This window comes from Bicyclus anynana, chromosome 12 (assembly GCF_947172395.1).
Source record: "Bicyclus anynana chromosome 12, ilBicAnyn1.1, whole genome shotgun sequence".
NCBI classification, from domain to species: domain Eukaryota; kingdom Metazoa; phylum Arthropoda; class Insecta; order Lepidoptera; family Nymphalidae; genus Bicyclus; species Bicyclus anynana.
Window position 1 is genome coordinate 679,590 of NC_069094.1, and position 23,561 is coordinate 703,150.

Here is a 23,561-nt window from a genome sequence, read left to right on the forward strand (position 1 = left end):
ATTGGCTTAACCGATTACATTTTATAAGTTAGTTATACTAGTTAATTCAACAAACTTTTTATAACAAAACATAAATTTTTCATTTAAACTTGAAAATAATAATCTACCTACAACAAAAATTAAAATTAAAAAGAAGATGAAAACTTGGAAATAATTTCTATGTCACTACAACCACTGAGGAGAATTGATATCTCGTACGACATCAAACGGTTCAGGCTTAAAAGTGTGCCGAAAATAAAATGTACATAGTGCAAAATATAACCCCCCTTGGATAGCTTTAAAAAAAAAAAAAGAATGGAGACGGACTATTCTGGGCCCAGCACGTTAAAGAAAAAAAAATACGGAAAATTCTTCATTTAATAATAAATCACCAAAAATAATTAGAATTGATAGTAGCTAATATTTTTTGGAAATGTGTGTGTTCGTGCATTTTATACTGTTGACAATTGCTCATATCTTGATTATGCAACTTTCAATAAAACTGTAATTAAACCAGTCTAAAACTAATATTATTACATATTTATTAAATGATTGAGTGTAACGGTTCATTCATTAAATTTGGGTCCATTAATGTATGAAAAATGGTCGATCTCGTTTGTCGATAGAACTCCCAACTCTAGCACGAATCTCAGTTCTTCAGGGGTTTTAACAGCGCACTTAACAGAAACACATTACGCTCTAGCTCGTTCACTGCACGAACAGGTGGAACTTTACTTCATTAACTTTGTCATCATTTAAATTGGGAAATAGAGCAGTGTTCTCGACGTTGACATCCTTTTTAATAGCTTTTTAGTTTTGGTTCTAGTCGTTAAAAATATTATCATAAAGGTGTTTATAGACTTGAGTTTTTATACTTATTTGTCGAACTGAACAACGAGCCAAGCCAAGCAAATATTGCTACGAACATCTGGAGAATTCTAGCAAACGCTCTATTCGATTCTCGTCCTAAGATATTTTTCATGAAGATTGACTTCAGACTTGACAATCGCGTGTGCTGCAAATCTGCTTGCTCGCCAGAACGCTCGTATGTACTATGAATACTCGCTAAAATATTCTCGTATGTTTCTGTGATGTACATTCGTACGAATGCTCATTACAAGTGAATGATCAAGTCTATTAGCACTTTTAGTTGAATAGAAAAACGCATTATAGTTATTTTCGTGTGGTAGGTACGAGAAGAAGTTTCATATAGGCAAACTCTGAATTTTAGGTACTCTAAATACCTTAGATGACAAATTATTTTATATTAATAACATGTAAATGTATACTTAATGTTTTGACAATATTACTTTCGTTTAATTTTATTTTATTATGTTTGTTATATGACTTTAATTTTTGAAATGACATTATAAATGATTGACAGTTCTAATATTAGTAAATAAAAATTATAATAATGTACTCGGCTTGCACGCCTATGAGGCAGATTGTGTAGGAACATTAAAATGTAACAATATCTGGATCTCTTTAACGAAAACTGACGTATTATGAAAATACAATAGGCTTATCCTAACAACTATACGAATCTTGCCCGAATGGTGACAAAAATATATGAAAATTAAAATGAAAAATACCTAAACGCCTATGGTTAGTTTCAAATTATATCCTGCAGAGATGTTGACTCTACAACATTCAGTTGCGGAGTTTTATTGCGTTAAAACCCTATTTTTCTTGAAGCTTGCGTTAAATAAAACCTCATCGAAGCAATCAATCCCAAAATAAGTAATCACATACGCAAGAGAATGCAATAAAAGTTGAATCGTAACCACCAGCAATGAAATAATCCAAACAGTATAAGCGTTAAATGGTTTGGAAATAGCGCGTATAAAAATACCTACGCAGGTAATGGCGGACGCGGGCGCACGACACGAAACACATGGCAGGTACACTGCTGTTGCTGGTCAAATAGTCTTGAGATTTTACTTTTTTAATAGTGGACCCATTTTCATCCGCATAGTTCCTAATTCCGTGGGAATACAGGGATGATTTATAGCCATTGTCGCGCTGATATAATAGCTTTACGTTAGCGAAACAAAGGAAAATAAAATCTCTCTCTTGACTCGCGCTTGACCATGACCATATCCACTTTTAAGGAAGAGCCTTAGCATCAGGTAAGCGTGTACAGCTCTATAATGAAATCAGGTATTTTAGAATTTAAACTATTGTAATTCTTATTCATATTAATTGATTATAAAATACGGCTTAAACTCACGTGATACACGGGGCATATACCCATACTCATATGGGGCCCTTAGTCATGAGCTGGCTCTTGCAACGTGGCACATTTCAAACTGATCGTACCAGCCAGGGTTCGGAACTAATTGGGCATACTCCGATGTTCTAACACGTAAGTTTTAGCCATGTTTCAATTCAATCATTTTTATTTCAATCAATTAATATGAAATCACGTATATACAGGCACATGCGGCTTAACACTTTGCCTCAAGTTTGCCAACGCAAGACAACGCATCGGTTCTTGGCATGCGTTGTGAAGTGTTGCGCTGTTGACCATGGTTTTCCACTTACTATCAGATGCGCTAGGGACAACAGGTATTATTAACCACCACCAATAAAGATTAAAGATTTCGCAGGCATATTACAAGGATTGCAAGCAATTGCAACCCACAATGCCCTAAGAACGCCAGTGTGAGGTATTAAACTATAAGCACGCGTGATATTATGTTAACACTTTTTTTAATTTATTTCACCAAGTGCTTTTAATTGACTAATTAATACTCAAACTCGAGTTAATTTAATACAGTAGAGACTTGATTATGAGACTTTTTACTTATAATTAAAAGAAGAAAATATTGCAAGTAACAATATAACAATTAACTTTAAAAATATAGCTTGTTTTCATATATATTATGGTTATTTTTTCTAAGGATAAAGATACCAAGTGTCCGCTGCATTAGCGACCAAGTATCAAAACGTATCGCTCGCGCTGCAGCTGTCGATCAAGCGCAAACGCATCAAACATTTCAGTAAAACCAACAGGTAATTTACAGTCGGCCCGCCCGCTACTCGCTATGGCGCGTGTTTATTTTTGTTCCAAATCTATTTATTTTACTTGCGGGGAATTGGGCCGATTACATTTTATTATTTCGTTAGTAGGCCACGATCACATTAACAACTACATCTGTACTGTAGTATATATTTTTTTATTCTTTATTTTTGGAATGTGCATGAGATTCTAAGATTCTTGGCAGTATTAGGCTGCCACTCACCTGTTTCATCGTCATAATAATCAGCCTATTTGTATACGTACGTTACGTTATCAACCCATATACGGCTCACTGCTGAGCTCGAGTCTCCTCTCAGAATAAGAGGGGTTAGGCCAATAGTCCACCACGCTGGCCCAATGCGGATTGGCAGACTTCACACACGCAGAGAATTAAGAAATTCTCTGGTATGCAGGTTTCCTCACGATGTTTTCCTTCACCGTTTGAGGCACGTGATATTTAATTTCTTAAAATGCACACAACTGAAAAGTTGGAGGTGCATGCTCCGTACCGGATCCCACACCCTCCGGAATCGGAGGCAGAGGTCATATCCACTGGGCTATCACGACTCTATGATAATGATTGGCACCTACATTTCATACGCTCCGAGGCACGGGTAAAACTACCAAATATCCTGAAGCATAGGTTTTAATCCTCATTTATATGTATTTTAGCAGCAGTATACCTTGGCCAGAAAATAAAATTGCTGCTACAAATAAGCATGGCGGTAGTACAACCCTCTACAAATTCTATCACAAAGAGCGCTACCAACTTCTACTAAATTTAATTGCAACACGACAAAAAGTCTTAGTACAAAAAGTCGTCAGTGTGGTGTTTGTTACGTTTCATTTCTTACTTGGAGTGTAGGTACACCTGTGTTTAAAAATGTTTGAGTGTTGAAAAAATAAATTGTTTTGTCAGAACGTACTTCGTCAGTTACAAGTTATAATGGCGTGGAAATAAACGCTTCGTGTAAAAGGTATTACACTAAAAACAAACAGAAAGCAATAACAGTTAAAAACGTCTATAGTATACCAGTTTATATACGACCGTTTGAATTTTAAATATTATTCATGAATTTGTATTTGTACATATTGCTTGCAAATGAAAATGCAACTTTCTTGTTGCTCCAGTAATTCGCCCATGTGTCTTCGAATCGCTGAGTCCTGAGTCGAGCTTTGAAATACTTCTACTTCTTCTGAAATACTAATTATTCTAACAAATTTTCAGAAAAATATCTAAGCCCTAGTGGGCAAAGTGGTCGGTTTCTGTATTCGCGAAACATTTAGAGAACGTATTCCCCGCGAATAATGAGCTTTTACTGTAAATGAAATTTAGTTTTAAATTGAATTTTAGGAGCTATGTAAATAAGCTTCAAATATGTAGCAATTTGGCTACACAAAATATATACCCACTAGATATTTAATGGGTATTTTTAATATGGAAAGAACGGTATACATTATATATTATTACATTTATTCTTGGGGGAGCAATATTTTCTCAAAAACCTGCTATCCTAAACAATCTTTAGCCATGCCATAAATTGCGTGGCGCTATAAAATATGCATATAAATTATCAAAGTAGGTATACACATGAAATATAATGCATTCGTGCGGCGTGATGTATAGCCACGGTATTACATTAGTTTTAAAGAGAGCTATGAGCTTTTACCATGCTCTAGAACAAAATATAGCAGTGGACTAAAGCACAATATTTTCACGAATTAAATAAACCAAAATAAATTATGCTCTGAACTACGTAAATAATGGCACACCCATGGTAATCACAATTCATGGAGTACTTCCCATTTTTATCTAGAACTATGAAATGTATAAAGTCTTAAATGTATAAAATCTTATGTCTTAAACTACAAGGATAGTGAGAAATCCAAAACTATACATTCGTAATTCAATAACATGAATGAATAATATGATTGTTCAATAATATGATTGTAGTTAAGCTGTGATAGCCCAGTGGATATGACCTATGCCTCAGATTCTGGAGAGTGTGGGTTTGAATCCGGTCCGGGGCATGTACCTCCAATTTTTCAGTTGTGAGCATTTTACGAAATTAAATATCGAATTACTCAAACGGTGAAGGAAAAACATCGTGAGGAAACCTGCACACCAGAGAATTTTCTTAATTCTCTGCGTATGTTAAGGCTGCCAATCCGCATTGGGCTAGCATGGTTGACTAAGGTCAAACTCCTCTCATTCTGAGAGGAGACTCGAGCTCAGCATTGAGGCGAATATGAGTTGATAATGATGATGTAGTTACCTATTTATGACGAAGAAAATATTTGTAAATAAGCCGAGATCAAGTCGCACTTATACAGTTATTTATTCACTTAGTCCAGTTAGTCTACAATCATACTTGTAATTGATGGACCAAACAAATGGTTCACCTGATCATAAGAGATTATATACAGGGTAACTCTTCGTATGGCAACTTATAGATAGTCAGTAAAAGATAGAAATGTATGTTTGTTTCCAGTGGATCCTATGTCACAATATATCTGTCACTCGGCAGCAAATGACGCGATCTCAACGCGTCGACCTTGTCATCTCTAATTATGACGTCTCAGCGGCTCTCAGATGAAAAAGATTCGGAAGAAAAACTTACGTGATGAATTACGTCACGGTGAAGATTCGGAGCAGCGGGAAATCTCTCTGAACTATTTTAATTGTCATATTATGTTTATTTTATGCCTGTCTTGTTAGCTCAGTGGTTAAATTGCTCGGCTAGGGAAAGCAAGATAGAATTTGAATTCTAGGTAAAAAATGAAATATCATTTTTCTTCCTTTTAAGAAATAAATTGATGTTACACCCCAGTCCGTCCCGGGCTTTATCGATGCTTTTATATTAATATTATAAATAGATAAAATTTGTGTAATCTCTGGATGTAATAAACCGATTTGAAAAAATATTTTACTATAAGAAAACCACGTTATTTGCTAGTGTCATAGGTTATGTTCTATTCCTATATTCCCACGGGATCGGCAAACTCGTGAGTGAAACCGTGGTGCATCTGCTAGTCTTTAATATCGCCGAGACACGGAGTGTAATACCATCAACTTACCAGCACCAGGCTGAGTTTTTTGACGGCCTCCGTGGCGCAGTGGTAAGCGCAGTGGATTTACAAAACGGAGGTCCTGGGTTCGATCCCCGGCTGGGCAGAATGAGATTTTCTTAATTTGTCCAATCTCTGTCTGGCTGGTGGGAGGCTTCGGCCGTGGCTAGTTACCACCCTACCGGCAAAGACGTACCGCCAAGCAATTTAGCGTTCCGGTACGATGCCGTGTAGAAACCGAAAGGGGTGTGGATTTTCATCCTCCTCCTAACAAGTTAGTCCGCTTCCATCTTAGACTGCATCATCACTTACCATCAGGTGAGATTGTAGTCAAGGGCTAACTTGTAAAGAATAAAAAAAAATGAGTATTCTAAGAAAAAAAAAGCTTAATATTTCACAGCCCTCGAACCCAACAACTTGTGATCCGGCGCAAACTAAGGCACTGGACAAACGATGCATTTGCATGTAAGAATTTATAATTATCAACCTATATTCAGCTCACTATTGAGCACGAGTCTCCTCTCAGAATGAGAGGGGATAGGCCTTAGTAAACCACGCTGGCCCAATACGGATTGGCGATGTTTTTCCTTTACCGTTTGAGACACGTGATATTAAATTTCTTAAAATGCACATAGCTGAATAGTTGGAGTTGCATGCTCCGGACTGGAGTCGAACCTACGCCCTCTCAATCGAAGGGAGGGGTCATATCTACTGTGTTATGATGACTCCACTTATATCCACTGGGCTATCAAGTGGAAGCAGACTTCGGTCGTGGCTAATTGCTCCCATACCGGTTAAAACGCATTGCGTGTTCTATGCTGCGATACAGTGCAGAAACAAATTCAGTAGGTAAATTAATTACATATTTTCCAGATGTAAATATATGATAATATATAATATATGTATAATGCTCTACTATCAGTCTAAACAGCATCATCATTTAACATCAAGTTAAATTATAATCAAGGGTTAATTTCTAGGAATTTCAAAAAATATAAACGAAGATAGAAAAATCCCAGTGTTGGACGGTGTGCTGTTTATTTTTATAATGTCGCAAATACCTGCCACAGGGTTAATGACCGGTTTTATCACGGCGCCCATAAATATCATGGCAACGAGGTTATCGGCCAGTTTGTACTTAATCTTTCAGATTATATGCGAGATAGATACACAGAATATAGGAAATAGATGGACTGGTGCGGGAAATATGCTTCTTACTTTACTTTGCAAACTTATATCTAATAAACCGAGAGTTTGGTATAGCCTTTGGTATAGCCTCATTTTAAAAAGACTGAAAGCTACTGAAAGTTAGGAAGTCTATGGTGATACTATAGGTAAGTACGGTAGCCAGTTATCAAGTTTGGATTATGTTAGCGTTGGAAGGTAGCAGGTTTCCAGTGTTCGACCGAAGAATATGCTCCCTGATAATTGTTCGACAAGGTTAGCACTTGATTTTAGGCATAGTTTGGGATATTTTTCAGGTCATGAGTAAAAATCGAAACGAGAGTGTCGCTTAAAAGAACTCTTTCTGTGTTGCGATAAGATTATGTAAAACACCTAAACGTTTTGAGTATAGCAAAATGTTTAGTTGTCTACGAGGATTTTTTATCTATACCTACTGCAAAAAATTGCCCTTGGTTTAGGCAATATTTGTTTTATTAAATAATGCAAGTGGTTATGAATAAATATTTTGTAATATGATGTTAAGTTGTCTACGAGTATTTCTCGTAGTCTGTGCCGGTATAAAAATATTTTCTATTTTTCACGTAAACATTTAATTTTCAACAGGTGTGCTGTTAACGTCCATCTGATGAAATTGAAATGGCGCTTCTGTGTCGTTGGGAATGGTTTCATCTGTGACTAATGAATGGACTTAGCCTTTATAAATTATCACCTCTGATACGAGTATGTGCAAATAAAAGAGTGTGGAGATGGAAAGATTATCCTAACTTATATTATTAATGTCAGTTTATTTGTATGTTTGTTTGTAGTAGTAGATATTGTGTACCTTTTTTGTATTGTTAGTAACTATGAACTTTAAAATAATTACTCATATGTGTCTCTATGATGAAAAAATGACAACACTGACGTTTGAGTTAATCGATGTTCTTGTAAAAATGATAATTTAACACACATGCTTCATTTATTTGGTATCTAAAATACTAGCAGATCCTTTTTCTATTGATTCCACCTGAATAGTTCCCATTCCCGTGGGAATACGGGGATAAAATATAGCCTATGTTAGGTACTTCTTTAAAATGTAGCTTTTTAGAGATGAAAGAAATTTTCAAATCGGAGTTTATTCGTTTCTTTTGCATGATGCAATCTAAGATGGAAGCGGGCTAACTTGTTAAAAGTAGGATGACATCTACACTCCTTTGGGCTTCTACACGACATCGTACCGGGACGCTAAATCGCTTGTCGGTACGTCTTTGTCGGTAGGGTGGTAACTAGCCACGGCGGAAGCCTCCCACCAGCCAGACCTGGAACAATTAAGAAAACCTCAATTGGTCCAGCCGGGGATCGAACCCAGGACCTCCGTCTTGTAAATCCATACCACTGCGCCACGGAGGCCGTCAAAATCGTTACTTATAAAAATACAAATCTTTCCTTTATAATATTGGTGTAGATGTAGATAATATAATAAGAATAGAAAACACTATTGCGTGTTATTTTTTTCGTATGGAGGTTAAAAAGAAAATAAGACAGATACATATCCGAAGTGAGCCGGTCCAATGAAAGCAATACAATGTTCTCACCTAGAAGTCGGCGTAAAAAACTAAAAGTGGGGCTTAGCCCCCCCGGGCGAGGGGGGTACACGCGAAACCACTCAGCAGCGCCATTAGCCCCCCCATAAAACATTTTATAAAACGGTGACGGTTACTTTGATCGCTCTAGGTGATAGCCGTGAACTTTATTGTCTTAGCATTGAATACAAGGTGTTTACTAGAACGTGCCCAAAGCGATTTTTTTTTTTTTAAACAAATGTTCGTACTGAATTTAAATTATTTGACTTGCCGCTAGTTACTTAAATCTATGTAAAGAAGATATTTGAATCATACCATTGTTTGAAAATCGAGTTTTCAGCGTTTAAGGATTTTTTTTTACGAGTTAGCCTTTGACTATAATCTCACCTGATGGTAAGTGATGATGCAATCTAAGATGGAAGCGTACTAACTTTATAGGAGGATGATGAAAATTCACACCTCTTTCGGTTTCTACTCGACATCGTACCGTAAATCGCTTGGCGGTACATCTTTGTCGGTAGGGTGGTAACTAGCCACGACCGAAGCCTCCCACCAGCCAGACCTGGACTTCTTTTTTTATTCATTACAAGTTAGCCCTTGACTATAATATCACCTGATGGTAAGTGATGATGCAATCTAAGATAGAAGTGGATCAACTTGTTAGGAGGATAATGGAAATTCACACCCCTTTCGGTTTCTACATGACATCGTACCGAAACGCTAAATCGCTTGGCGGTACATCTTTGTCAGTAGAGTGGAAAAGAGCCACGGCCGAAGCCTCCCACCAGCCAGACCAATTAAATAAACCTCAATCGGTCGAGCCGGGGATCCAACCCAGGACCTTCATCTTATAAGTCCACCGTGCATACCACGGCGTCACAGAGGTTCAAGAGTCCGTTTATGTCAGGTCAGTCCACTTTCTGCTGATATTGTTCTTCCTGCCCAGTCATATTGGGTAGGATCCTACTAGAGCAGATTAATATACTTGTTCCATATATGTAAAGGCAGCAAGTTGTTTAATGCGAAGTCAAAATCTTTAAGCAGGTTACAGACAATGATATAGTTAAAATCGTTGGTTACAGATAGATTTTGCTACCCACTTCTATGGTATATGTGTAAAGTAGTACAGCAGAGTAAGCTCTACATGAAATATTTAATTTTAACACATTTAACTACACAAGAAATCTTATCAAAAGACCTAACAAGGAGTGGGTGTCGACAATAACAAACTGTCGTCATTTCCTGAAAATTTTATCGGATACCTGTAGGAAACGAATATAATCTCCGAGTCAAGAAGAGTCGAATTATCATAACTCATAAAGTTTTTTACGTATCGACACAGTTTATCAATCAGTTAGTTTGTTTATTGTAAGCCTTTTCCAGAAACCATAATCATAGAACATGCTGTCCAAGTACAAATAGATTACCTAGTGGTGCCACGTTTTTTTGACATTGTATTGTTTTGTGTCCTACCCAATTAAATGAAAATTCTGTTTTAGTATTAGTTACGACAATACGGGTTTTGGTGAAATGTACAAAGACAGACAATAAGCTAGAATATGAGATGAATATATATTTTACAAGAATGGAATACTTTATTAGTATGGAAAGAAAAACTCCGACCAAAGCCCGGCACTTGTGACCAACGACTGTAGCGTTACGAATATCCTTTCAAAATCGATTAAAACTCCTCTTCTGCGTTAGAGTTATTCTGCACAGCCAAGTTTGGTAAGATCCTACTAGAGCCGCTTAAGATACTCGGTTTAATAGAACAACATATGCAACTATACCGAAAATTAAACATATGGCTCGGAATGTTAAAAATTTAAACTTCAAGCGCACAAAGTCCTGGACGTCATCATCGTCAGCATCCGTTGCCCACTGTACAATCGCTAAACTGCGGATCGCCCACACGCCTCTATCACTCATTTGCTAATGAATGAGGAAATAATGAATTTCACTGTATTATTTACGGATACGTTTCATTATGTTTATATCTGCCTTCCGAATGTAATAAAATCTACGCATTTCTTACTGTGATTTACAGTTGAATATATTTGATTCACCTTGTACACGTTTTATTTTATTTTTTCAGGTTACGCGGTGTGTGAGATTAACATTATTTTTAACTAGGTGATACTTTTTTATTTATGTATCCGTGGAAGTCTATTTTCGTGGTTACATCATCGTCTTAATTAATCTTTTAAGATCAGGCAATGGATTCCAGGTGGACAAGGACATTGGGATAGACTTAGTACTTTTTAATAAGTTTTACCAACATCTTCTATTTTAAAGGTAATCACGTCAACATATGACAAGTATGAGTACTTGCTTACTTATAATTTAATATTTATATTTTTTTTTTTATAATTAATAGGCATATGTTTGAGGGCATAAGCCTATTAACAGCTCGAATAGACTCCTGTCTGCCTGTTCGCAGACGAGACAAAAATTACTAAAACTGGTTTTGTTAGACTTTAACACCAAAATTATAGTAATCAATATTCAAAGTACAAGAACTCGAATCTACTCTATCATAGTTTAGATGATATTAAAATGTTTTTGCCTTCGCAAAATTAAATGACCACAACAGAGCTGCCTATTTCGCAACATAATACTATCAGCATCAGCATTTCCGCACAACGTGGGTAGTTATTATAAAATTTGTTACAATTTTGGCGGCAAATTGTCACCTATCTCATAAATGAGATCGCGTTAACACTATCCACGTTGATACGAAATACATGTGTTACCAATTTGTTTGCGAAGCGATTTAACAAGCTGGCTGCGCGTACAGTGTAGCCACAATCAGTATGTCAAATAATAAAACAATTTAAACTATTACAAAAAAAAAATCTAACCTCTTATATAATGCTATAGCCATGTAGCAGCTAACATGATGCTTAAATCGATGTTCTTATCTTGTTTAGTGTATATCGGTGATTGATAAAATGACATCGCCTGATATACCTACTCATGAAATTATTTAAAAAAAAACACTTTCTCTTCCTTTTTTTTCAATTTAACGAAAGAAAGCCTCATTAAGCTTTTTTTGTCAAATCGTAAAATTATTCCAGACTTAATTGACCTTCCGAAAAACAATCAAATTACAGTTCAGTAGTTTCTAAGCTATAACAAAGCAGTCTGTAGGCTCTGCTACTTTTCATTTGTCACTTTATCCAATGTAGTTTGTCTGTCAAATTATAAAGTTTGCTTTTTATCGACTCCGCGGTTGTCGAGAAAAAAAATTTCATCAGAGTGTCTACTTGAAAGTCTGCTGGACCTAAATCTAACGGAAAAAAACAGTCGAGCGTTTGATAGGCGCGTCGGTTTTTAATATTATTGTATTTTGGTGCGTACATACTTACATCTCTCTCGGTCTATCATCGTACTCGTATTACTACATCCAAAGACTAACGGACTTCCCGGAATGGACTAGGTATATGGGTTTACTGCTTCCACTACTCTACAGCACAAACCCGATCAGACAGATTGTCAGTGGGCGAGCTCCCATTCGCCGCTAATTACTGAGCTCATTGCGGGCAAACACACCGCTTTGTCAATACTGCACTCGGTTAATTGATACGGAACTTTACAACTACCGATTTCCGATAATCGATCTGCTGGAATCGAATGATTAGCACGCGCACGGCTTTGTTGTGGTCTTCTTAGAGCTCTTTTTACCTGGTCTTTTGGATCCCATACATAAGCAATAAGCCTACTCTTGAAACGTGAAAGTTTAGGTCTGTACGTTCGTAGCAATTTCACACTTAAATAAGAAATATATTGGTTATCGAAGAAAAACATTGCTACCGAAGTATGCTAAATTTTGATGTTAATTGTACGACAGTAAAGTTTTGAATTAGACTTGAAGCAGGTTAATGGAAGGCAAAAACCATCATCAGGAAATATTGACGCTACAACGATTACTTACCAAGAAAAATTATTTCAAGAAAGACAGCTTCCGTTTTTTCTACATTGTGTAGGTACCTATTCACCTACATTGTGTAGTTAGTTAGTTAAGCACCTTCTCGACAATCAAGTTCTTTCTACCATAGGTTACATCTTTGTTTACCAACTAGGCACGATAGAAGCCAAGCGCTGGCAAATTACATGTAGATATAATAATGTAATTATATTTGTCTAGGATGTCGTTATTGCTTTGATTCGTAGGTTTCTCTGAAATAATAGCACAACTAAAATGATTTACAGATACCAAGATACAACAAATGCACATTTTTGCGAGGTAATCGCGAATCGTGTTTCATTAAACATGTAACAGCGGATACTCCTCAAAGGGCCGCTCAAAAAAATTCAATGATTCGCTGTATCCATTGCGAGAGGCGAAAAGTTGACCACAAAGCGAGTGTTGGATATTGGCGCAGCCTTTGCTCATTTTAATAGCCTGCTTTTTTCCTTCATCCGCGCTCTGATTTAATCGAACCGCCGCAAATATCCGCACAAATCGAGATCATCCGCGGATCCGCACGGTCCGCTGCGTCCGCACAAATAAACGCTTGATTTGATCACTCGCTGCGGAGGGCCATCGGAAAAATGCATCGACGTATCGAATTTGTGAGCGTGTTGATCGAGTTAATGAAATTATATAGTTCACTTTTAAATCGATTTTTGCTCTCGTGATTTTGTTAATTATTGGGTTATAATTATCCGCGGTGTATTGGATATTAATGTGTCATAATTTGTTTATTTCATTAAAAACTTAATTATAGTAGGTATAACATATAACATGGCATATTTTATAATTTTATGGAAATAAAAGGTATGCATTATAGTATATACCTTTATATAATTTCCTAATTATACCCACCCTTAAACCCTGGCTCCCGTGGTTTGCCCCTGTGAATTTGAATCAGCAGATCCTGTGTTCGAATCCTGGAGCTACAAAGGAGCTTTTCTTCATGTTTTTCAGAGCTAATTCTCAGCCCGGAGTGATGAAGTTGGTACACCTCCGTGCATTGAAGAGCACGTTGAGCCGTCTCTCCCGGTCATTATTACTTATATCCATCTGATAGTGGTCGTTAAATAGTCAAAAATGATCACTCTATGCCCGCCAATACTATCAGATCAGAGTTGAATCTAAGAGTGAAAGTGGGCTAAAGTGTTTAAGCTCCGTATCTCTTCTCCTATATAAAGACTAATATTGAGGTTTATCTTCAAAGAACGTTCATTTGGTTGAGGAGCATTTTGGAAAAACTATATAAAACTGAATCAAAATAAGTAAATATTTTTGCCATTTAACGTGACTATCATAATTTGTACAGGTATTGGGATAAATTAGTGTCAGAGAAATAACTAGGTCTCCTATAGTATCAAATACAAAAACGAGAAATAATAGTTTAAACTTGTTTTATGTCATAATCAAACAGAACGTCTGACGGCTCGTTGGGGTTCATATTCATGCGCTGGTACGCGTCGCGGTAGATGCCGAGCGGCGCCTGGCAGTAGCACTGGCTGCTGTAGCACAGGGGTCGCCGGAACGCGGTGCAGGCGCGGCGGCAGGCGGGGATGCAGTCGGAGCTGCTGGAACAGCCCCAGCGGTTCTTCCTGCTACCTAAAAGGTCAACTATGTGAATATTTTAACCATGTATTGCCCTATTTTCATGCACAGGAAGATAGAGGATACAGTCCGAACAGCCAACAGTTCTTCCTACTGCCACGCAGCGCATTCGGTTACTTAGGACATGACATTGACCTGTTTTATGCATGAGAAACTTTTGTTGGTCCTTTGGTTAGCCTATGTGGTATTTTATCGAGGTTCTGGGTCGAGGTCGAGCGAGCTATGATTTATGAGTTTGTTTCACTAATGTTCACTTAGGTTAATTTCTCAGCCATGAGTTTGGTTTATGGTGTTTTACCCCCGTACCTCGTAGAGCACCTTAAGGCGTTGGTCCTACTAATTATCAATAACATTAATTGATAGAGGTCGTTAATAAATCTCTCCCGCTAAAATGAATTAATGATTGATGGAAGTTAGAAGAGAAGGCTAACCAGAATAACGATTGGTGCAGTGGGTGTGACCCTGCCTTCTGCATCTAAGAGCACGGGTTCGATGCTCACTGCTGAAAAAATATTAGTGTGATGAGCATGGATGGTTTCCAGTGTCTGGATAATTTGTACATGTTATTATTTATCTATGTTATATGAGCTTATCATTATTCATCAGTTTTCTCAATAATCTTGACACAAGCTACGTTTACTTTTAGGCTGGATGACGAACTATTTATCTAGTCCTAGTCCTTATGAAAGAGGGGATATGGAGCTTGGACTTACACGCTGCTACAATGCAGGTTGGCGTGCTTAGGGTGATAATATTAAATTCATTAACAACTACTATCAGATGCTAACGATAATGACTGGGACCGGCAGCTTGGCCTGTTGTCCAGGACATGGGGCTGTCACTTCACCATCTTTCAAACTCGGGGTCGAGAGTTATAACTGATTTTTTTTTTAGAAAAAACATCAGGATGATATAAGATGATTCAAAACACTTTGTCTGTACTAGTTCTAGGGGCATCACGAAATAAGAATAAAATACCACCCGATGATTTGCAATGCGATCAATGTGAGTTCTCCTTTACATATTATGTTCAGTTTGTATTCCTGTCGGTTTGTGAAAATTTTAATTGCTGTATTTTTATCTGAAGATAGTTGCTGGTGAATTTACAAGTTAGTAAGTGAGAATAAACAACATAATCATCTACTATCAAGTGTGATCATGATTATAGGAAATTTTATTAGGTTAAAAAGTCTTACCTCCTTGCGCCATTAGTGGTAGAAGAACCATTAATACCATTAAAATGAAAATGTTGGTTAGCTTCATTTTGTTTCCTTAATGATCCAAATTAACTATTGAACTAACTATAATTAGTCTTCTAACCTCTTTTATATGCTCTTATTGTTATTGTTATCAACAACTAATCAATGGTTTGGTTTATTAACAAATAATAAACCGTAGTTAATTGCTGATATTTTAATTGCTCGAAATATACCCCTTAATACTTATTCATTTAAAAATGCGATATTCATTTCTACTTTTTAACCGACGATAAACGAAAGAGGTTCTCAAGTCAACGTATTTGTTTGTTAAAGAATTAAGAAAATTCTCAAAATATATATCACTAGCGGACGCCCGCGACTTCGTCCGCGTAAAAATCGATGGCAATTTTCAACCCCTATTTCACATTCTATTTTGCATACCCCACCCTACCCTACCCTACCCTACCCTACCGTACCCCTACCCTACCGTACCCCTACCCTACCCTACCCTACCCCTACCCTACCGTACACTATACCTTCCCTACCTTACCCCTACCCTTAGCAAAATCGGTCCAGCCCTAGCGTGGTGCGATGACAAAGGGAAATAGAGAAAATTCTATGCTAAAATTATAATGAGGTAAAGTTTGTGTGGTTGTCGTAGGTAATCTTTGGATCTACTGGACCGATTTGGAAAATTGTTTTACCAATAGAAAGCTACGTTATTTGCGAGTGTCATAGGCTATGTTTGATCCCCATATTCACACGGGAACGGGAACTACGTAATTGAAAGTGCGGGGCGTCAAGTAGCGGAATTTCTCCGTCTTTTAGAAATTTTGTATTATCTCCGAAATTATTTAACTAATTAACATACTATAAAGGGCAAATCTTATCTCCATAATATCCTTGTGATTATTAAATAATTTATTTTCATAAGGATTTAAGTTAAGTAGCATAAATAATGACGCAAACCTAAGTATATAAAATTAATAATTTTTAAAACACAAAAGGTACAATATCTGCTAATATATAGAAGATATATATATGGTGTCGCGGACTTTTTTGTAGAACTTTTAAAGATACATAAAGCCTCTATACATTAATTTAAATTTTACACAATGGTTAAGGCAGCGCATGCGAATAAGTCTGCTTAAGAGGATTTTCGGTCCGACCTGTATGACAAAATCTGCGTTAACTCCGCTAATATATATGATATCAATATATAATATAACCTATAGCACTCCCCGATAATGTAGCATTCTATTGGTGAAAGAATTTTTGAAATCGGACCAGTAGTTCCGAAGATTACCCCATTTAAAGAATGTGACAAACTTACAAACTTTACCTCTTTATAATATTAGTATAAGTATAGTATGCGCGTTATCATCTGAGTCGTCCGGTCATAAAAGTCAAAAAAGATAGGAATGTGCAGCGCGCCTACCTGCGCACCCTAATTATCGATAAACGGCTACCTGCGCACGTGCTAATGATGAGTCAATAATGATTTGGACGATTCTGATTGGTCGGTTTCTAATGTAATTGCATTGCGTATTTTTTTTGCTATAAATGTGTTTACTGCAATTAAATAAATATTTAATGGAAAGAACTGATATTGTTTGTGCTAGAATGGACTTTTTAAGGAAATTGGATTTACTTAGAAGAACTAACGATCAGCGACCACGTTTCTATCTAGACGAAACATGGATTAATCAAAACCATGCAAGAAAGAGGATGTGGCTTGGAAGCAACGATGAAGGAGGTTTCAAGAATCAGCCTGTGGGAAAAGGCCAAAGATTAATAGTTTGCCATGCGGGTTCTGCAAGGACTGGCTTCGTTCCAGATGCGAAGCTAATATTTAAAGCGGTGAAATCAAAGGATGCTGATTACCACACAGAAATGGATGGCGAAACATATATGGCATGGTTTTCCGAATTCCTGAATCTACTTGAAGAGCCCTCAGTTATAATTGTCGATAACGCAAGCTATCATTCGATACAGTTGGAAAAGATACCCACAAGAAACACGAGGAAAGCTGAAATTCAAGAATGGTTGACAAAGAAAAAGATTCCATATTCCAGCAACGAAATTATTGAAGAATTAATAAGAAAAGTAAAAGCCAGTAACCCGCAGAAGGTCTACGCTTTAGACCATCTGGCAAATGAACGAGGTCATGAAGTAATAAGGCTCCCTCCATATCACTGTCAATATAACCCAATAGAATTAATTTGGGCACAAGTAAAGGGAGAAGTTGCGAAGAATAATAATACCTTCAAGATAGCAGATGTCGAAAATCACCTCCACCGAGCCATAGAAAATGTCACACGAGAAGACTGGGCCAAATGTGTTAGGCATGCCGAAGAACTTCAAAACAAAGATTTACAAAAAGCTCTAATTAGAGATCACGCGCCGCTTATAATAAATTTGGCAGAAGACGAAGATTCTGATGATGAAGACTCAGATGAAGATTAATTTTATTTAGTTAATAATTATATAATATGAAATATGTATTATATTAAATCAAATATTGTTAATTTTTTTAATTTTGTGAACAAGATACGATAATAAACTTTACTTATCGATAATATGTCTTTCATTGTTACACCCTTCACTAGACGGCTCCATAAGACCCATAAGTGCAAGCGACATAGATATAGAGAAATGATTTATGGCCCTAAGACTCAGTTGTTAACGCGCGTACTATGAAGTGCCAATTTGCCATATCTCGTCGATATCGACAGTCTTACCACTACGATTACGTATTTTAAAAAGCAAGGATAGATAAAAGCTTGTGTTACATGGATATTCGGCATTATTTTAATTACTTTGTGTGAAAACTTAATAATTTATTATAATAAATATTTATTTATTATTTATTATTTTCGGCTTCTATAAGTGGACTTGTCAACACCTTGAAGTTATGGGAAATATTAACGAGCACCTGTATATGATAAATCCGCTATCTTACTACCCATAACACAGGCTAGTAGTGATATGTGTATCGTGTAAGTATGTTTAATATAGCTCATCTGAAGAATGGTAATCTGAGAAAGGATTCAATTTATCAATAGTTCCCCAATTCTAGCAAAATGGTCCATTTAAAGTTCTACATTTCTTATTCCATAAGAAGGTCAATCAATCTATCGTTTACATCTGCAATGCATGCTTTTTAAAAACGAAATGTTATTAATTTATTCATCCATGTACATTTTAGGTTATATACTTACTTGGGCCTAAGATTGGATAGTTATCGACGCCATATGATGGCGAAGTAATTTAAGTTAATTATGTTTTCATGTTAGCGATTAAGCCATTTTATAAGAATAAATATAATCTTAAACCTTAGATTTAATTAAGTGGGCTGGGGATACATATGGAGGACAGAATTAATAATAACTCACATTAATTAAACTGAAATATTTTTTATTTATCTGCTAAATACATTGCCAATGACATCGAGACCAATTCAAAAATTTTAATACAAAGAAGTTATTCTCAGAACATTAGTATGGAACTTCTCTATGCGACAATCCGCGCTTGTTGGACACTGCCTTGCAGAAGCATCGATGTGTGTAGCAGAGAGCTTTGTCGGCAGTAGGACACGCTAGTTGGCACAGCGGGACACAGTCTTCGCTGTCGATGCACGATGTACGAGGCTGGTCCACTGGGAAAGGAACTTATCTTCTCGTCATTATCAATTACTTCAAATTAATGTACTTAAATCTATACTAATATAAAGCTCAAGAGTTTGTTTGTTTGTTTCTTTGAACGCGCTAGTATCAGGAACTACTGGACCGATTTGAAAAATTCTTTTAGTGTTAGATAGCCCATTTATCGAGGAAGGCTATAAGATATATATAATTCCCGTTTTTTTACGGGAACGGAAACCACGCGTAAAACCGTGTGGTGTCGGCTAGTAGATATATAAAATAGCCGTGATAGCCCAGTGTATATAAACTCTGCCTCCGATGCAGGAGGACGTGGGTTTAAATCCGGTCCGGGGTATACACCTCCATCTTTTCAGTTGTGTGCATTTTAAGAAATTAAATATCACGTGTCTCAAGCGGTGAAGTAAAATGAGATGGACGTTGGGGTCCCAAAGTTCTGGAATGGCGACCCCGCACTCGAAAGCGCAGTGTTGGTCGACGCCCCAACAGGCGGACTGACGACATCAAGCGAGTCGCAGGAATTCGCTGGATGCGGGTGGCTTAGTATCGTAATGTTTGGAAGTCTCTACTATGTCCTGCAGTGGACGTCCATCGGCTGATATGATGATGATGATGATGAAGCAGCATCGCTTTTTTGTTGCAGGCATTGTGTGTCGGTGACGTACTTATTTAAGTACTTTCTTTATCTAACTTCTTTGTAGAGTTGGGACAGGCTTATGTACCTTATACCCCAAAATTAATAATACTTTTACTGCACTGTATAGCTATTTAACGTAGAAGGTCAACGCAGACGTTAATAGTCTCCTACCTAGCTGCATTGATAGTGAATTGGTAATAGGCCGTGTCGCACGAGGCTAACTTTGCCATTGTTTTACTGCACTGCGTCATCAATTGACGAAGGCTTATACTCGTAATTATCCTAAATACTTTAACCTGTTATAAGCCTTATTGTATACAGGCATATATAAGACTTGACAATACACACCTACACCACAGGTTGACAATGCAGGGTGACACTTTTTAAACCTTTAAAGTTATAAAATAGCATCCTATAAATTATTGTTTATAGCAAAGCTGACCTCCTTTTGGAACAAAGAGGCGAACTAGCAATTTAAATAGTGTATTACCACAACCAGGCTTCCCTCTTTATTTAAATATAAGAAGGGTATATGGAGGTTAGAACAATCACACTGTCCCGATGTGGGTTTGTTGACTATGCGTGATATTTAACACTATCAGAATATGATGATAATAAAAGAAAAGATGGCATAAGGAGGTTAGTGTGTAACACCACAACTTCCTAACACCAACCTGAGAATTTTACAAAGAGTTTCTTGGTAGAAAGAAAAATTCAATATTTCATAGCTTGACCCAAGATGAACCACTAGATCGAGGCTTTTTAATTTAAATACTTAATAATAACTATTGCAAAGGTCTCACCTTGACCGAACGCTGTAGTAGACAACATGAAGACCAGAGCTGCAGCAGCTATGAAGTAACTTGCGAGTAGTTTCATCCTGACCACTTATTTGACAGCGCCATTTCGTAAACCGTATCCCAGCTTATATACTAATTCTGATTAAATTCAATTAAGCCGTACTAATTGATTACACCTTCATATAATTATAGTAATCTAAAATCGATGTAAGCAAATTGGAATTAAAAGGTGCGAAATTGTGAAATTATAATTACAAAATTGATTTTTTTTAAATATACATTTTAGGTATATAGCTCAAATCAAAATCAAAATCAAAAATCATTTATTTCAAGTAGGCTCAGTTTACAAGCACTTTTGACACGTCAGTTGACTATTTGTAAAGATTCTACCACCGGTTCGGAAGGCAGGTTCTGCTGAGAAGATACCGGCAAGAAACTCAACAGTTGCTCTTTTGAAAAAGTCATACAGTATTATAATTTACAATTGATAACAATTACAATTTCTTATAGTTTTATTTCCTGTGTGAAGGTGGAAACTGATCCAATGGCCTCCAAGCGCTTTTATCTTTAAGGATAAGCTCAGAGATTTATTCTTATTCGACTGCCTCATTGGTTCTGTACTTTGTTAATGTAGCTTCGGACTACGAGGTTCGAGCCCTGGGTAAGGTTATTTGAAATTAAGCTTCTCTTCTAAGCTTATAATATTCTCATTCTAGAGTTGGGAAGTTGGTACTTGGTAATGTTACACCCCCGTGCCTCGGAGAGTACGTTAACTCGTCCTGGTGATAAACATTACCAGTTAATAGTGGCCGTGAAATAAGGCTGTTCGCAGAACAGCCAAAGTCACTGTCATCAGTGAATCGCGAAGCAGAAGAGGCAATGGGCTGGCCACATAGTTCGAAGAGTCGATGAACGTTGGGGTCCCAAGGTGGTTGGAATTGCGACCCCGCACCGAAATGTGCAGAGTGCACCCCCCACTAGGTGGACCGAGGACATCAAGAGGGTTATATATATAATGATGATGTAGGGTAGGGGTAGGGTAGGGGTAGTTGAAAGTTTACATCAAGTTTCACGCGGACGAAGTCGCGGGCGTCCGCTAGTTAATAATAATTTGTAATAATTTGCAACTTGTTGCAGTCAAAATGTTCTTCTCACCTCTCTGATAATAGAAATTGATTAGAAAAAATTAAAAAAAAAATCTGTATAGCCTCCCGAGACGCACACTTTTTGTTTTCTACCGACAATCAGCATTGCTGTGTCTGGTCCAGTCTGAGTAGGTATGGTTGCCGCTTTAAGTACAGGCACAAGAGGCTTAACATCTCTGCATTTAATTAAGCCTTAGATTAACTTGTTCAAGAGGGCTGACTGATCTTTGTATGCCATGCGAAATGCTCTTCACTTATATGCGGCAAGTCATTTAATTGTTCAGTCAACTTGTAATATAAATTTTGTTTATGCATACAAAGTGAACTTCTATTTGTTTATTTTTATTTCTAACTCTTGTTTTAGTAGGTCAGATCAAAGAGCTTTTGGTTTCAAGCTTCCTTTTGGAATTGAACAATATTTATTTCGGGTACATATATTTAACAATCTAGATTAAGTCTCTCTGCCGTATTTCAAAAAATGTTCATTAAACAGATAAATAAACCGATTAAACATAAAGGGTAATAATTAAAAAATATATATTATTATGGAAAACATGTCTCTTTTTTTTCTGTATACATAAGTATACAATATATGATCGTGAATCGGACACATGACCTAACCTGAACCAATTCGTACCTTTGTGATAAACATGACAACGAAGCCCTGTCATCCTTCTGCTAGTATGCTTATTTTTCTAATTCCATTCTAATGTAAAGCTTAGCAAAGATTTTAGCTTTTTTTCAAAGTTTCCTAATTAATTTTTCGATATTTAACTTAGACTTAGAGTTTCACTTAATATTGTTGACATACTTAAAACATGATGAGATGTACTCTCAAATATTTATCCCAAGGGCGTTTGAGTGGAACGTTTTGGTACAATGCCGCAATCAGCAATTCATCAAAATAGTAATCAGCAAATAGACTAATCAAAAAACAATGACCAGGTCAGGGTATAGACTCCTACGTCTATTGCACTTAGCTAACGTCAAAGCTGTGTACAAAATTACGGATCTTGCTTGCATTCAATTACTGATGGTCTGTTGAAGTAATAATATTTTGCTTAAAGAATTTCTGAAGGATGATAAATGATGATTGAATTGACAATGATCACCAAAAGGAAAAATAAAACTCGTCGAGCCAGTTTCCTTACTTTACCTGTAACGAGAACAACTTATGGTAAAAAGACCCCAACCTATGAACGAGCCAAATTTTACAATAAAATACCGACACCAATTAAAAATGTAAACTCACTCAATGCATTTAAAACTAAACTAGCAGATTACATAATAAGTAACACAGCAGTTTAAATAATTATCACTGAACTAATGCATTGAGTAAGTAATAGCAAAAAACATGATGGCGAAGTAATATAAGTTAATTTAAGTTAAAAATTATGTTCACAAGTTAAGCGGTTAAGCCATTTTATGAGAATAAATATCATCTTAAACCTTATTCAAAATCAGCTACAAGTAGGTGTGTAGGTACGAAATTAGTGCAATAGATATTGAATTTGCAGCCTTTCAATCCAACCTGACGGTTTATCTGTCAAAGCGTAATTATTAAAAAAAAAAACATGAAAAATTTACAAAAAAGATAAAGTTATTTTATTTGTATGATTCCAAATCAAATGGCACTGGCACTGGTCGCCGCGGTGCCACGCGCGAGGCAACTTTGCCATTGAATGGCTGGCAGTAGCATTGTGGATTTCTTGCAGAGAATTGC

At 36.6% G+C, this 23,561-nt stretch overlaps 1 long non-coding RNA gene across 2 annotated transcripts; it reads right to left on the reverse strand.

The window, feature by feature from the left end:
• Positions 1-18,994: 18,994 nt before the first annotated feature.
• Positions 18,995-20,796, reverse strand: LOC128198558 (uncharacterized). Of its 2 annotated transcripts, none has more exons than XR_008251306.1 (2): positions 20,697-20,796; positions 18,995-19,252 (listed from the first exon to the last, which is right to left on the reverse strand). It is a non-coding gene; the product is annotated as an uncharacterized LOC128198558 (long non-coding RNA). The 2 variants fall into 2 exon arrangements; XR_008251307.1 differs by having other exon boundaries at positions 18,995-19,264.
• Between the last annotated feature and the right edge of the window lie 2,765 nt (positions 20,797-23,561).